We start from the raw sequence: 14,228 nt of genomic DNA, 5'->3' as shown, positions 1-14,228 counted from the left end.
CTGAAGTTAGTAGTACTGTCCAATTTAGCCCAGAAATTTGAATTTGTGTTGCAACTAATAAGAAACATGGATTTTTCATATGTTTTACTGGAGTGCTTATAAAGGAGCCATATTGTTTAGCCAGCAGAAATGTCCAGGTTTGTGGGGTGAGAGTTTAGCCTTTCTGGCTGCTCTGGAGTCTGCTCTCCCCCTTTGCCCAGTCAGCCCTGGTCACTTGTGCTCCTGCAGCCCACCCACAGACCCCAGTGCTGAGACCCCTCACCCTCACTCCTCCTTGCAGTGGCAGCAGCAGCATTCTGCAGGCAGGTGAGAACAGAGGGATTTCCCCTGGCATTTTATTCTACATTTATTTTTGCTTTATTGTTGTGTTGCTGATGCTTCAGAAGCCCCAGTCCTTCAGAGCATCCCTTGCTTGTGGAGTCACACAGGCTGGAACACCTCATGAGGCCATTCAAGATACAAGGACTGATCCTGAGGCAATCAAAACCAGAAAAAGAATCTTCATTTTAATTATTTTCCATGGCCAGAGCTGCACAGTGCAGAGCAGAGAGGACAACATATGGCCTCTTTCTGAGGCAAATGTTGCAGCTGTCCATTGCACAGCCTTAAAGTGCTTTCCACCCAAGCTGCTCACAGTGTTCTGGTCTTGTTAAGTATTATCATGGCCATTTGAAAAACAGGCAACCTGTGGTCCATGGGGCTTCCTACAGCCACACAAATTGTCTAAGATACACTTCAAACTGCAGGAAAATACCATATGCCTTCAGTTCTGTCTTTTCCTCCCATTGGCTGTTTTTTTAGTGCATATCTGAAAGAAAAAATAGAAAAAAAATTTACAAAAACGATCATAACTCCATAACTTAGGGAAAGCAATTATTCTCCCACGATATCAGTGAAACACTCCCACAGTCCATCCCTGGGTCCACAGCCTCCCATCTGCCACTACTGGCAGAGGAAATCAGTAATTACTTAAAGGAACTATGCAATTCCAGAGGTGAGAAATCAGTGTGCTGCCTGTTAAGGATGGGGAAGGAGAAAAAAGTTCTTTGCTTTTAATCCATGGTGATTTCTGGCTAAATTGACAGGCCTGGGAAAGGAAAATTGACATTGAGCTTCCACAAAATCACCACGGTCACTCCAGGTCTCTGGAGCTGCTTTTGTCCATCCTCAGAGACACAGAGAAGTGGGACAAAGGCAGGGTGGGTGGGAGGAGGAATGTCAGACATCCCACATCAGTGTGATGGGAGGTGCCCAGCTGGCAGTGACTGCTGCTAACAGCAGGTGAGGGAGCCTGGGCTCTGGAGTTCTATTCTGTGTCACCTGTCAGGGGCAGTATTTTGGGCTAATGCAACGAATAAACTTTATTATAGGTGGATATGAAAGCCTGATGCACATCCAAGCATTCCATGACCATGGAGGAGTCATGGTCCTGGCCATGGAGGAACCTCATCTCTCACTCAATCCTGGTATCTGAATGTGGGTAGCCACTGGATCAGCTGCAAGTGCTGCTCTAGACCAAAACTTTAACTCTGTCTCACATCTCAAAAAATAAAAAAAAAAAAAAAAAGAAAAAAAAGACAAGAAAAAAGCTAAAATCATCTTTTAGAGAATTAATTTACATACAGATTATTACTAGTACTGCCAATAGAATCTGAGTGGAATTAATGATTTTAAAGAATCACAGAATCCTCTTGGAAGTATTGAAAAAATATCCTAAATACACAAAGAAATTTCCATTTAAAATGACATTTGAGATTCATGACAAGAAAGAAAACAAACCCAAATCCACCTTCCCTGTAAGATCATCAATACAGTTGCTCCAGATTAATGCTGATAGAACTGAAATCTGCCTTCCACCCATGTAAGAAATCTGTGATTAGCAGGTGGGAGATCACACGCAGTTCTGCAGAAAATTTATATATTTGGAGGAAAAAAAAAAAAAACAAACCAGCAATGGAACAGAGCTGGTTGATTTCCCATTCTGGGTTTGTTCCCAGCAGCACTTATGCAAAGCTGTGGGATTTTTCCTGCTTGAGGCAGATTTTGGTTGTGTGAAGCAGAGCAGTTTGCCCTGCCAGGAGCTGCTGTGCAGGTCCTGCTCCCCCTGAGCACTGCCACAGCCAGGGCAGCAGCCACAGTGAGCTGTGCACCCCTTCTGGAGGTGGAGAACATGTGGAGGAGCATTTCCTTTGGAGCAGAGGCAGATGGAAGCGGGCACTGAACGTTTGTGATGTGCTCCCAGCAAACCCAGTGATGTCTCGATGCCAGGATTGCTCTGGATTTAAAGAAGAGGAAAAGAAATGGAAAAGAAGAATGACTGAAGGGTCTATCAGGTCTGACACTCCAAAAATTTGGGAGACAAGTGGGAGAAATGTAAGGCACACTTCACTCCATGTCTGAAAGCAATGAGTGCTGGGGAAAAAGGACACAGATCCTCTCCTGACAGTAACTGGGTCTGATACCTTTGATGTATTCAAGTTTCCAGTGTCTCAAGCAGAGCAGGATAGTAGAAATTTAACAATCCCATACTCCCAACACAATGAAACATGTAAGAAATTTCTAACAGGTTTATGCCATGAAGTAGAAAAATGAAGCCATAAAGGTTAGTGCTCTAATGATTAATCTTGTCACATGGGATGGAGAGGGGATTGTGATTTAAACATGAGGAAAAAACCCAAATTTGGTCATGGCCAAGAGAGCCAAAATCACCTTCAGAAGAGGGACTGCAGATGGGAGAGGACAGTGATTTGCTGACAGGTTTCTGCTAAAGGAGCCACACTACCTAACATGGCTCAGAGGCACTCAGGTGATCCCTGACACAGGTGCTGCCTGTATAAAAAAAAAAAAAAATATATATATATATGTATATTTGTGCATGTATTTTTTTTGTTGTTGTTTTTTGTTGTTGTTGGGGTTTTTGTTTTGTTTTAGTTATATGTTTGGTTTTAGACAGAGAAGGAAAATGAATGGTTTGGAATTTTTCCTGTGAGGGCCTTGATTTCAGAGACAGGGAGCCTGAATGAGGCTGCAAAATGAATGAGTCAAACACTCACAAGCTTCTTGCATCTCCCATTCTCTCTCTGGGCTCTGCTCCTCATTTCTCCCCTGGAGAGGGTGCACCTTAGACTTTGGGAAACTTTGCTTAGGATAGAAGCTGGAAGGTAGGCAAGGAGCTGGAGGCTGTTACAGGGAGTGTTTTAGTTTGACAGGGTAGGAGAAAAATGGAGCAATCTGCAGTAATGGCAAGGGAAAGTTTTGTTTAGTTTTGTTTGTTTTGTTTGCTTTGCATTTTACTCTGTGCAATTCTTTTGCTATTTCATTGAATTCCCAACCTCTCCCTCTCTGGTATTGCTCCATCCTTCCTCAGCCATCCCCTTAAGCCTCCCACTCACACAATCATTAAGGATTAATTATTTCCTTTGCACTCATCCTTGCCAGCCTTACCCTTCCCCACATGTGCAGAGTTTTAATAAGTTCCTCACCTCTGCACAACCCAGCTTCTGTTCACTTAGAAATCCCCTGCTTGAGAGACAACAAACCTTTATCCAACTAGCCAGGACCATTCCTTCTTTCCTTCCTCCAGGGAAAGTCCCCACTGCAGCCAGTGTGACTGCAGTCACACACTGAGCATGTCCTGCCACATCACCCAGAAAGCCTCACATCCCTGCCACCTGTTCCACCCAGACCCAGAAACCCCTTTATTCTTGTTCTGGCCCTGGAGAGCTGAAGAAAGCAGCAGGAAATCCCACAGGTGGTCTTTATCAGATCAGCCTGGTCTGGGTGTGTGCTTGGGCAGCCCAAGGGCTCCAGGGATGCTCATCCCAAGGGGATGCAGCCAAGGCACTGTGGCCACCCTGGCTGTCATGCAGGTAGTCACCAGCATTGCCCACATGGCACATTGCAGGATAAACACTCCCCTTGCCCCCAAAACCCAACCCAGCCCACAGAGTTTGAATAGCTGCAGTTCTGGCTTAGTTGTTGGGGCTTAGTCCATCACCTGTATGACCAAAGTGCAATGCAGATACAAAAAATAAAGCTTGTGTCTGGGGGAAGGGTGGAGGCAGGAGAGGGGAAGACACAAATCACCCAGGCTCAGAGAGGAAGAGATAATGAGCAAAGCAGGTATTTATAATTTTTTTCCCCTGCAAGGACACCTACACCTTACCCACAATAGGAGTGTGTCAAACACTCAGATCAGTTAGAACTGGGGGGTTGGGAGGTGGAATTTTTGCCTGGTTCTTTCCTTTTTAATGGAAATGTTACTCCATCTCACTAGCTGAAACTTAAGGAGCCTCCTGAGAAAGGTAGCCCCTCCACTGCCACTCAGGATGAATACATTCATTTGAAGACAAAACAAATGTGTTTGTCCTTGAAACAACTGTGATGCTGCTGGCTGAAGAGCTGTTTGCATTTAAAATGGTTTGAGAGTGTGAAGTGTGAAAGTTATGTATACAACATAGACTAGAGAAGAGCAGCCTTTGCTCCTTATTAGGACAATTTTTCTTTTTGGGTTTGTTTTTTTTCTTTTGCCATTTGGATCCACGCATCACCAGGACAGTAGGTACTGATTGTGTTCTTCCTTTGCATCCAAAACACAGGAGGGTGTTTGCCTAAACATGCAGGCACAGAGGCAAGGCTTGTGTATTTTCTATAGGAAACTGCTTTTGTTTGCTGCCAGTAGGATACACAATGTGCTCTCCACAGGGGATCAAGATGTAGGGTTGTACAAACACCAAGCAGCAATACCTTACATAACCGGCCCTGGGGGAGAGCTGTGTGTCATCAGGAGAAACAGTTTTGCCAGGAAAGGTAAAACACACAAGAGGCGATGCAGAATTCATGGAAGAAAACAAGAGGCTGGTGGAAAACACAAACCCAAAGAAAACAAACTCTCAGTGCAGATTAGCAGCAGGCAGCCGGCTCGGTGGGAGCAGGTTCGCAGTCAATTCACTGCTGATTGCAGCGGCTGCATCCGCAGCTCTGCCCCGGGATCTGCCGGCAGCTGGGGAGGCAGGGAGCAGCCTCTCCCCTGGGAATGAGGGGATGCTGCAGTGCTGCTGGAGAGGGGACCAGCTCTGGGGGGGCAGCAAAGGTCCCCTGGCTGTGTGGTTTGGGGAGAGGGGTGCTCTGAGCTGGTGGGGAACCCAAGGGCTGGGCTTGGGGACCTGTTAATGCACCTTTGTTCCCCACCAGGGGACTGCCTGGGTGTGGGATGAGAACAAAGCACCTTGGGCTCCCCCTAAGAGGACTGTTCAGAAACTCTCTGTTCCCATAAAAAACACTGTGGACCTACATGATCAAAATAACCCATAATGGCATGGTGTAAGTTTTGCTCATGGATGGATAGGTTGTCCCTTGGGTGAATTAGAAAGACCCTTGGGGAAGAGAGAGAGACTGGATGAAAGAGTGAAATGGGCTTGTAATTTATTGACAGCCTGAAACTTTGCATGCAAGAAGGTCACTCACTGCTGGGTCTGGCAATTTTTCGGTTTTCCCAAACCTGAGTCAAGAGAGCACAGTGAGAATATCCCTGACCCTCTCAGGGATATTCAAACTGCAGATGCTCCCTGATGCTCCAACATCAGCTTCTTGCATTTTAAGCCACTCCATTAACACTTATTTGTCTTTGGGACACTCCAGGACATCAAGTGACCTCTTGAGAGCCTTGCAGACCACATGGAGAGCAGGTACAGGAAATCAACCTCACCAGCACTGTCCATCCAAAAGGAAGAAATTAAGGCTTAGGAAATGAAGAGCATTCCTTCTCCAGCTTCCCACTAGCCTTGTCTTCAAGGATGATCTCTATACAGATGTCTTGGAAATGCAGGGCACTGTAAGGAGCTGAATGTCTTAACCAAGACATCAGGAAACATCCAAGCCCAGCTCGGCATTCTCTCTGTGATGTGCATTATTCCTGCCACTCCACTGAGGGTCCTTTCCCTGACAGCAAGTGTTTGCTGGTGATCACTGCAAAATTCCAAAGAAAGGTTGGAAAACCTAATGTAGGTTGGAAGCAGCAGTGAGCTGCTGCACTGTGTCTGATGCTAAGCAGGGAGATGGCTTCGATTTTTATAGATGCCTTTTGCACTTCAGAAAAATACTGTAATTGCAGATACCAAATTGAGGAAGAAATAGAAGTTCTGCTGCTAGTGCAGATGAAACACCCCCCAAAGCCTGTTATTAATAGAAAGGCAAGGGCATTACCAGCAAGATAAAAAGGTCAGGGAGAACTTTTAGCCATTTTCCAATTAAAAAAGAGAGGAAAAAAAAATAAATAAAAAAAAAAAAGGAAAGTCAGACTTACAGCAAACTTGCAGGCTGTGAATAGAAAGGTCCTGAAAAAAGGGTCCTGAACCAAAACTTTTTTTGGAAGCCTGGCTGGCTCCCATCCCCTCCCAGCCCAAGCCTGCAGCTGGGGCAGGGAGTGCTGCTGCCCTGAGCACGAGCTCTGTGACCTGAGCAGGGGAATTTTGGTGGTGCTGCTGTTGAAAGCAGAAGAGCTTTGCTGAGAACAAGCCAGGAGATACTCCAGATCTGCTCCTCCACCTTCCCTGTCTGTGAAAAATGTTCACAAGACTCAAAGCCTCAAAACTCACAGAATTTTTTTGGTAAAAAAAGTCAGCAGTTGCTTCCCAGAGTTCCCAGCTCAAAAAATCTGAAGGAGATCTGGGGAATAAAGGAATCTCCATGCTCAAAACATGCATAACAAATAAAATATTTAAAATATCAAAAACACTGAAAAAGACCATACAACAAGTCCTGTGGAGAACAGATGCCTAAATAGAATTTCAAGAAGTATTTCTGTAAGAGGATGGTTTTTTAAGAAGTGATTTTGCTATTCTTTGCAGGATTTTTTCTTATGTATAGTCTTGCTAAAAAATGAAAATACGGAATTGGCATATCCTCCACCTTTCTCCTAAAATTCTTTCTTTTTTTTTCTTTTGTTTTTTGACAGCATTAACTGAACAAAATAACAACCTGAAACCCTACTTTTAATGAACTCTGTGGAACCTGAATTCAATTTGCAATCACAGAAATATTTGATCCTGGATTTGGCAACTTCAATTTATGCTTGCAGGTCAGACACAACCATTAAATCTTTTCCAGAAGTATTTCAATTCCCAAGTCTCAAATTATTTGTAGTGCTGGTTTAAGTGTTTGCAGAAATGGATCATAATATACTTCTGAAAAAGGATTACTTGTTAATCTGTTAAGAAAAGGTGTTTGAACTACAATTGCAGAATAATTTTCAAGTGTGTAACTTTCTTCTGGCCAACAAGAGAAAATCCTGAAAGCCTGAAAGTTTTTTTTTTAGAATTTTACCACAAAACCTTGACACTTCAGTATTTTGTCAGGACCCTGATAAAAGAGAACTTGGTGATTTTAAATGTTTTAGAATGAAACCTCAAGAAATTATAACTTCAGCTGTATTCCTTCATTCCTTAGTAGCTTGTAAAACTCAAATTGAGCCCATGCAAACTGACAGTGAAATAATGACTGAGAAAACTGCAAAACATAAAATACACTTTAACCTCCCTATAAAAATCTATAATTATTCTTCCATTTTTTTTTAAAGCACTGCAAATGGATTAATAACTTTTTAGAATTACAGCTTTATTTCTATCTCCATCAAGGCAGTAGAGTAGAGATAGGGAGAAAAAAATGTTTCCTACATTGATAGGAGAATTTTGCTCTTAACATAAAAACCTGATAAGATGAAAAGATAATTTATGTAGTTCTATGATTTAGCTGACTAATTTATCTCTTCCAAGACATATATGATATTTTAAGAGGCTTTGTTCCAGTCTAAACAATTTTTGATAACAGATTACATGAGATGCCAACATATCATTAATGGTCAAATTTCCTTTTGATATAAATCACTACAATTCTATCATGGAGATTATTCAGTATGAGAGGTAGAAAAATATTTGTATAGCTCTTGGAAAAATAAGTGTTTAATGAGTATGTGTTAAACTTGCACAATTGAGAAAGTATAAGCACAATAGTTTCAAAAAGAAGGAAAATGTCAGATGCTGAGTAAATGCTTTTTAATTTATAACAATGCACTTCATCATATACATTATATAGCATAACATTTCATTGTGGAATAATTTAATCAAAATATATTTTATATTCAAATTCAAAGCAACTGAAGGAAGTGAAATTTAAAATCCTACTTTTTTTTGAGGGGGAAAGCCAATCAAATTCTGTAACAATAAACATTAATTGTTTTCATACTTTTTTTTTTTCAAAATTAACACTGTATTTGTTTGGGTTGTTTTTGGGAGTTTTGTTTGGTTGGTTGGTTGGTTAGTTGGTTTTTGTTTGGTTTATTTTTAATTCCTCCCCTCCATGCTCAATAATATTCCCTTTTTAATTCATAGAATCACAAATCATCAGATGAAAAACAGCTAACATAAAGACAGGCTAATTGCCAACAATCTTAGGTGGTTATCACTGTTAACAATCCTGAATTGTGAACTCTTAAAATCATAAATTACTAGTTTGGGAAGTGTTCCACGTAGGCTGCAAAGAAGAGGCATGTAAGGGAAATGTGAGGCTTTTTTCTCTAGAGTGAATGGATGTCCATTTTCAGATCTCTGCCTCACATTCTTTGATCTGCTCTTTCCTTTATACCTGATATAGTACAAAAGAAAAAAGAAAAAAAAAAAAAGTCCAATCTGAAATTGGTTGAAATCCAAACAGGTCACCTGTGCAAAGCTGCTTGTGCCTTGGCAGGGTCCTCCCCTGTCTCAGCTATGTGGGAGCAGTTCCCAGCCTCTGAAGCAAGTCAGGGCAATTCTGCATTCCCTGAGCTAAACAAATATTGCAGGAGCTACAGCCTGCTGGGCACTTAGGGGTGTTTCAAAATTCCCATTCTGCCAGGGCCAGGCTGAGCAGAGCACTGGTGCTACGTGCAGGTGCTGGTGACAGCTGGGGACAGGGTGCTCTGATGGCTTTGTGTGCACACAGGGAGCAGGGATTAATGGAAAGGATCTCCTGTGCACATATGAGGCACAAAAAAACCAAAAAATCTTCAGCTGGTAATCTGATTTTGGAGTACAATTAAAGAAAAAAATACACAAGGCATAGGGGATTAACAGTTCCATATCTTCATATCAGTCCTAACATTAATTTTGGGTGCCATGTCTGTGTAGTAACAAAGGGCAAAAGCTGCAGCTCAGGTAACCAAACAACTCCATGCACTGCAGGAAAATCTGTTCCTACTCTCTGAGGAGCACAGGGAAGTTCCTCACAGCTCCTGTGCTCCCTGAGGCAGTATTAATTCATAATAATGATTATTATGGAATGACTATAATATGAAATGACTAATCTTTCATTAATGATTATATTAAGTGTTTTATTTTGCTTGGATGACAGCCTTGTGCCAGGCACTGGGAAATATCTGCTTCCCTTAGTGTTGCCTCCTTGTCAGTGTATCAATCTTTACCATGCTCAAGGAAGTGGCCAACATGAAAAATTTACTACAACAGATAATGCCAGCAGCTATTCCTTTATTTCAAGTGGAAGGTGCTCATCCCTTAGCCCTGAAGGTATTGATTTAAAATCTCACTAATCCTGATTGGGAAATACCATATAATGGACCAACATTTTCCACGTAGGTTTTGTTAGAATGTTAGAAGCCCCTGATCTCCACATGCTCTTAAAAGATTTTAAGCAAATTATTTTAGCATAAGCATTTCTGTCTTTTTTGATGTATTAATTTTAAATTTCAGCCATTATCAGCAATGATAAGGATGGAGAAAAGTACAAAAAATGCCTTTTTGACTCTATACAGAAACCAAATCTTTTTTTTTTTATTGTATAAAATTTTCCAAGAAGCAAATGCCTTTCTCCAGTAGCACTGCCAGAATATTATAGATTTTTCTGGTCCCCTCACATCTGCACTACACCTGCCCAACATCAGTGCTTGCAAGCCATGCTTGCTCTGGTTCAGAAGGCAGCTGGTGAGATAACTGTATTGATTTCCTTCACCCCTTCATGTTCTTGGCTCACCTTCTCCCTCCACATCCAGCTTCCTTTAATTACTTCAGCAAGGCTTTTCTGTCCAGACAGGACACCAGGGTCAGTTCCTCCCTCCCCTTCCACTGCTGTGCCTGATCCCAGCACTTGTGCAATTCCCTCTGCTGTTCCTTGCAGACTGGGAAGGCAGCACTGCCAAAATCTGGGAAACCATCAGCTCTTCCTCCCCTGAGCCCCTGGTCTTCTCCTGGACTGGGCTGAAATGTGGCTGCCCCTGTTCAGACTCTGCTGGGTCTCATCCATCCACCTATTTCTGCCCCCAAGTATTTCTCCTTATGGATTACAGCACATTGTGCCTGGCAGACAGACAGTCACCAAAAGGAAGGGCCAAATCAGGGAGCTGGATGCTCAGAAATGGCCACTCACAACAGCAGCAGCAAGAGATGCCTAAAAAATATCTCAGCCTGGAGACCTCCAGCTTTCTTATTTCAGTTTGCCTTTTTCCTGGCATTCTTTGCAGGAAAGGGAAAAGAGGAAGGAGTCACAGGCACTTTTAATTTCCATATTAACCAAAGTACTTAGGGACAAGTTGGTTGGTTGGTTGGTTGGTTGGTTGGTTTCTTTTGTTTTGTTTGTGTGAGGAGTTTTTGATTGTTTGTTGTTGTTGTTGTGTTTGGTTGGGGTATTTTTTAATTTGGTTGGGTTATTTTTTGATTTGGTTGGGGTATTTTTTGATTGGTTGGTTTGGAGGTTTTTGTTTCTTCATTGTGAGTGGTGTCTCAGTTTCTGTGAAGATTTAGTGTGTGGGATAAGATATGTGTGTCACAAAGTGTTGCTGCCTTTCCTTTGCTGCTGTCCCTGGGATCAAAGCTGCCCCTGAGCATGAGATGGTGACAGGAATGGCCTTGGTCCCTTTCTTTGCTGTTGAGAAGCAGGTTTGGGTTTGCACTTTTCTCTTGCTTCTTTTTTTTGGCATCTGGTGCTACTTCACAGAAAGCCTCAGCAGCATAGAAATCAGGCATTTTCTCCCAAATTTACATTTCTCAGGAAGCTTATTCCAACAAGATCCCTTATTTGTGCAGAAGAAGGATGCTCCTGTAGTTAGAGCTGCAGTCTTGACCTTCAGAGATGTGCTCTGGGCTTCTCATGTGGGGGACTGGTGTGTCACCATGCCCTACCCCTATGTGTACAGAGCATTTTAATTTTTCACCCTGGCTCTGGGAGTGCAAAATACCTGGGAGATGCTCTGCTTCACCCTGAGTGCTGTGGAGAGACAGAAATGCCAGCCTGTGGCAGGGACCCTCTGGAAAGCCTCCCAGTTTCTTGCTGTGTTCAGCTAACAGTGGTTTCCTGGTGTTGCACATGAGCATTATGGCTGGACAAGTTTTAAATGACCTGGAGAACAGATTTTTGACCAAAAAAAGTGCCTTTTGAATAGTTCTATAGTGTGGGTGCCATGCTTTACATCACCACTATTCCTTTCCTGTGGAGCAGGGATCCCTCAATCCTTGGTCTCCAGCTCAAAGACTGCATGAATACAATACATATTCCAAACTCCCCATCTGTGGTCACAAATCCAGAGTCTAAATCATTTGTAGACAGGAATAGAAAACTGCATTCCTGTCATACATACTTACATTTATACAAATATGCCCATATATGTGCCCATATATATGCATACACCTTTATCAACTGAGTTATGAAAATATATTTTAATCATCATCCTGTAAGACTTGACAGTCAGCAGCTGCCTGGGTACAAGAATCTTTTTATAAAGCTTCAGAAGGAAGAGATAATTCAAACACATCTCTGTTTATGTGAAATAAATATAATTTTGATTCTGTACTTCAGCATAGCAAAAAGCTTGAAAAAGCTGAAACCTTGTGTCCTCCAAACTCCAAATGCAAGTGAGTCTTTCAAAAGTTTACTGAAGGAATGCCTGACCACTGCTTTACCTCCCAATCCCCTGTTTTCTCCTCCTTTCAGATAATAGACTGACTTTCCTGTTTAGGTTAGAAACTGTAAAGCTGGTCTTTCAACATCACCAGCCTGTATGCTGAATCCTAAGCTTATACTTACTGACCTGGAAAAAAAAAAAATCCCCATTACCTTCTGAATCAGCAGTCATTTCAATGCTGTGCAGAGCTCACAGAAGTAGACATACAAAATTTAACACCAGTGCAAAGCACACGAGGAGCAATCAGAGCAATGGAGGGCTGGAACAAACAGTTTGATGAACCTGAAAACTTCTGTGGAAGAGTAATGATAGTGCATTTTCAAGTGAGAAAACTGCTTGAAGCTTCAGAGATTTTTTGGAGGGAGGGGGGAGGTTTGTGTGGAGACCTTTGTTTGGTTTGGGCTGTGCTACAGAAAAATATTGTGGTGGTTTATGTATTTTAGAGTCACTTGTGCAAGAATAAGGAATATAAAGCAGTAAACAAAAAGCAGTAAATGCAGCTCATCATAAGAGTGTAAGTGCTTTGAGACAGCAAATATTGGAAGAAAACTGGCAAATTCTAAACATCTCATCTTTTGAGGCAAAGTAGTGTGCAGTGCCCAGCCTGTGCTCTAAAGTGCCTCTATTCCTCATGGGAGGGAGAAGGCCAATCCCACACAGAAATGTTATGCTCGAAATGAGGTGATCTCTGGGGTGTAAATGAGTCTGTGTATAGAAGCTGCCCTCAGTAAGATCCACACCTGTGACTTGAACTCCAGGACATTGAGGATTCTCAAACCAGTAACGTGAAAAGTAAATGCAGACTTAATAACATTCAAAATCTGAGTTTTGTAAATTTTGTAGGCTCTGATTACAACATTCTGTCTCTGAAGTTTTGCTGAGGTTGTGTCTGAGAATGAATTCACTCTAACTTTCTATTTTGTGGACATCCTCAGGGAATAAGGGTGAACAACTGAGAACTGTGGAAGTCAGTAAGGTGCCACATTAAAACACAGCAGAAAAATGTAATTTTGTGCTAGGCTGCTACAGCATGTAATCATCCTTGAAATGTCTCATTTCTGTCAGGAACAAGTCTACTGTATGAGTGAGTAAAAGAAGTAGGAAGGAACACATCATTCTGAAAATTCAATGTGGTTGATGAGGCACCATAAAAACCCCTCATGTTTAGTACAAACAAACAAACCTGACATTATGCCAACAGAAGGATGAGGAAATGCTCCATCAGGAGAAAAGGACATGGAAAGTCCACCTGAAAGAAACTGAAAAAAAGGAATGGAAACACCAAGAAATGGGGAACAGAGGCAGGTGGACCCTCATGTTCTGTTAGAGGGCTGATGAGGGCCAGCCTCACTCTGGCAATTTACTCTGGGAATTCTGTCACCCAGATAAAATTCTCACTGAATTAAAACTGGATGGAATTGATTCCAGTTTTGCATCTCATAAAGTATGGACTCCAGTTAGATTCTGAAAGGAGCAACTTGTAGAGAGGTGGGTATGAGCCTCTTCTCCCAACCAACAAGAAGAAACTGTCTCAAGTTGTACCAGGGGGGTTAGACTGAAAATTAGGAAATGTTTAGTCACTAGGAGGTTTGTAAAGCATTAGAACAGGCTGCCCAGGGAAGAGGTGAAACTGCCATCCCTGAAGAATTTAAAAGATGTTTAGATGTGGTACCTGGGGACATGGTACCTTGGTGAGCTTGGCAGTGCTGGGTTAATGGTTGGGCTTGATGATCCCCTCTCTAAATGATCTGTGATTCTATAAGCATAATTCCATACTGGGTCATTCACTGGGGGACCAAGCCCACCCTGGCTGCCTTTTACCTCCTCCCCATGTCCTCCTTTTTGTCTTTTTGTATATAAACCTATGGGTTACCCATTCAGAGATTGTGTAACATGGGAATAAAAGTCTCCATGCTTTGGAAATAGCAGCACAGGCATGCTGTGAAAATCAGGTTTTTCCTCCAAAATGAGAGCCTAGGTAGACCCTGCCCATTCCTGTGAAGCCTGGCTGAACACCCTGGTTGGTGGCTGACAGGAGTGGGAGGCAGATCTGGGGTTACCCTGGTTCCTGCCACACTTCCCTGGAGTTATCCACACCCAGGGCTGCTGTCCTGGAGTTCCCTGTGGCAGCAGTGGGATCAAAGTGGGCCAGTGAGTCAGCCCTGGGAGCCAGGGCAGCTCCATCTCCTGCCAGCCCCACGTGGGTATCACTGAAGTGGTTCATGCCAGGGTGGCTCCTGGAGGATGGATGGCTCCCTCCTCCGTGTGCAATGCTCCAAATGTC

Source organism: Erithacus rubecula, assembly GCF_903797595.1.
Source record: "Erithacus rubecula genome assembly, chromosome: 1".
In the NCBI taxonomy this organism is placed as follows: Eukaryota; Metazoa; Chordata; class Aves; order Passeriformes; family Muscicapidae; genus Erithacus; species Erithacus rubecula.
The sequence above is the reverse complement of the archived record's forward strand: the minus strand, read 5'-3'. Positions refer to the sequence as shown.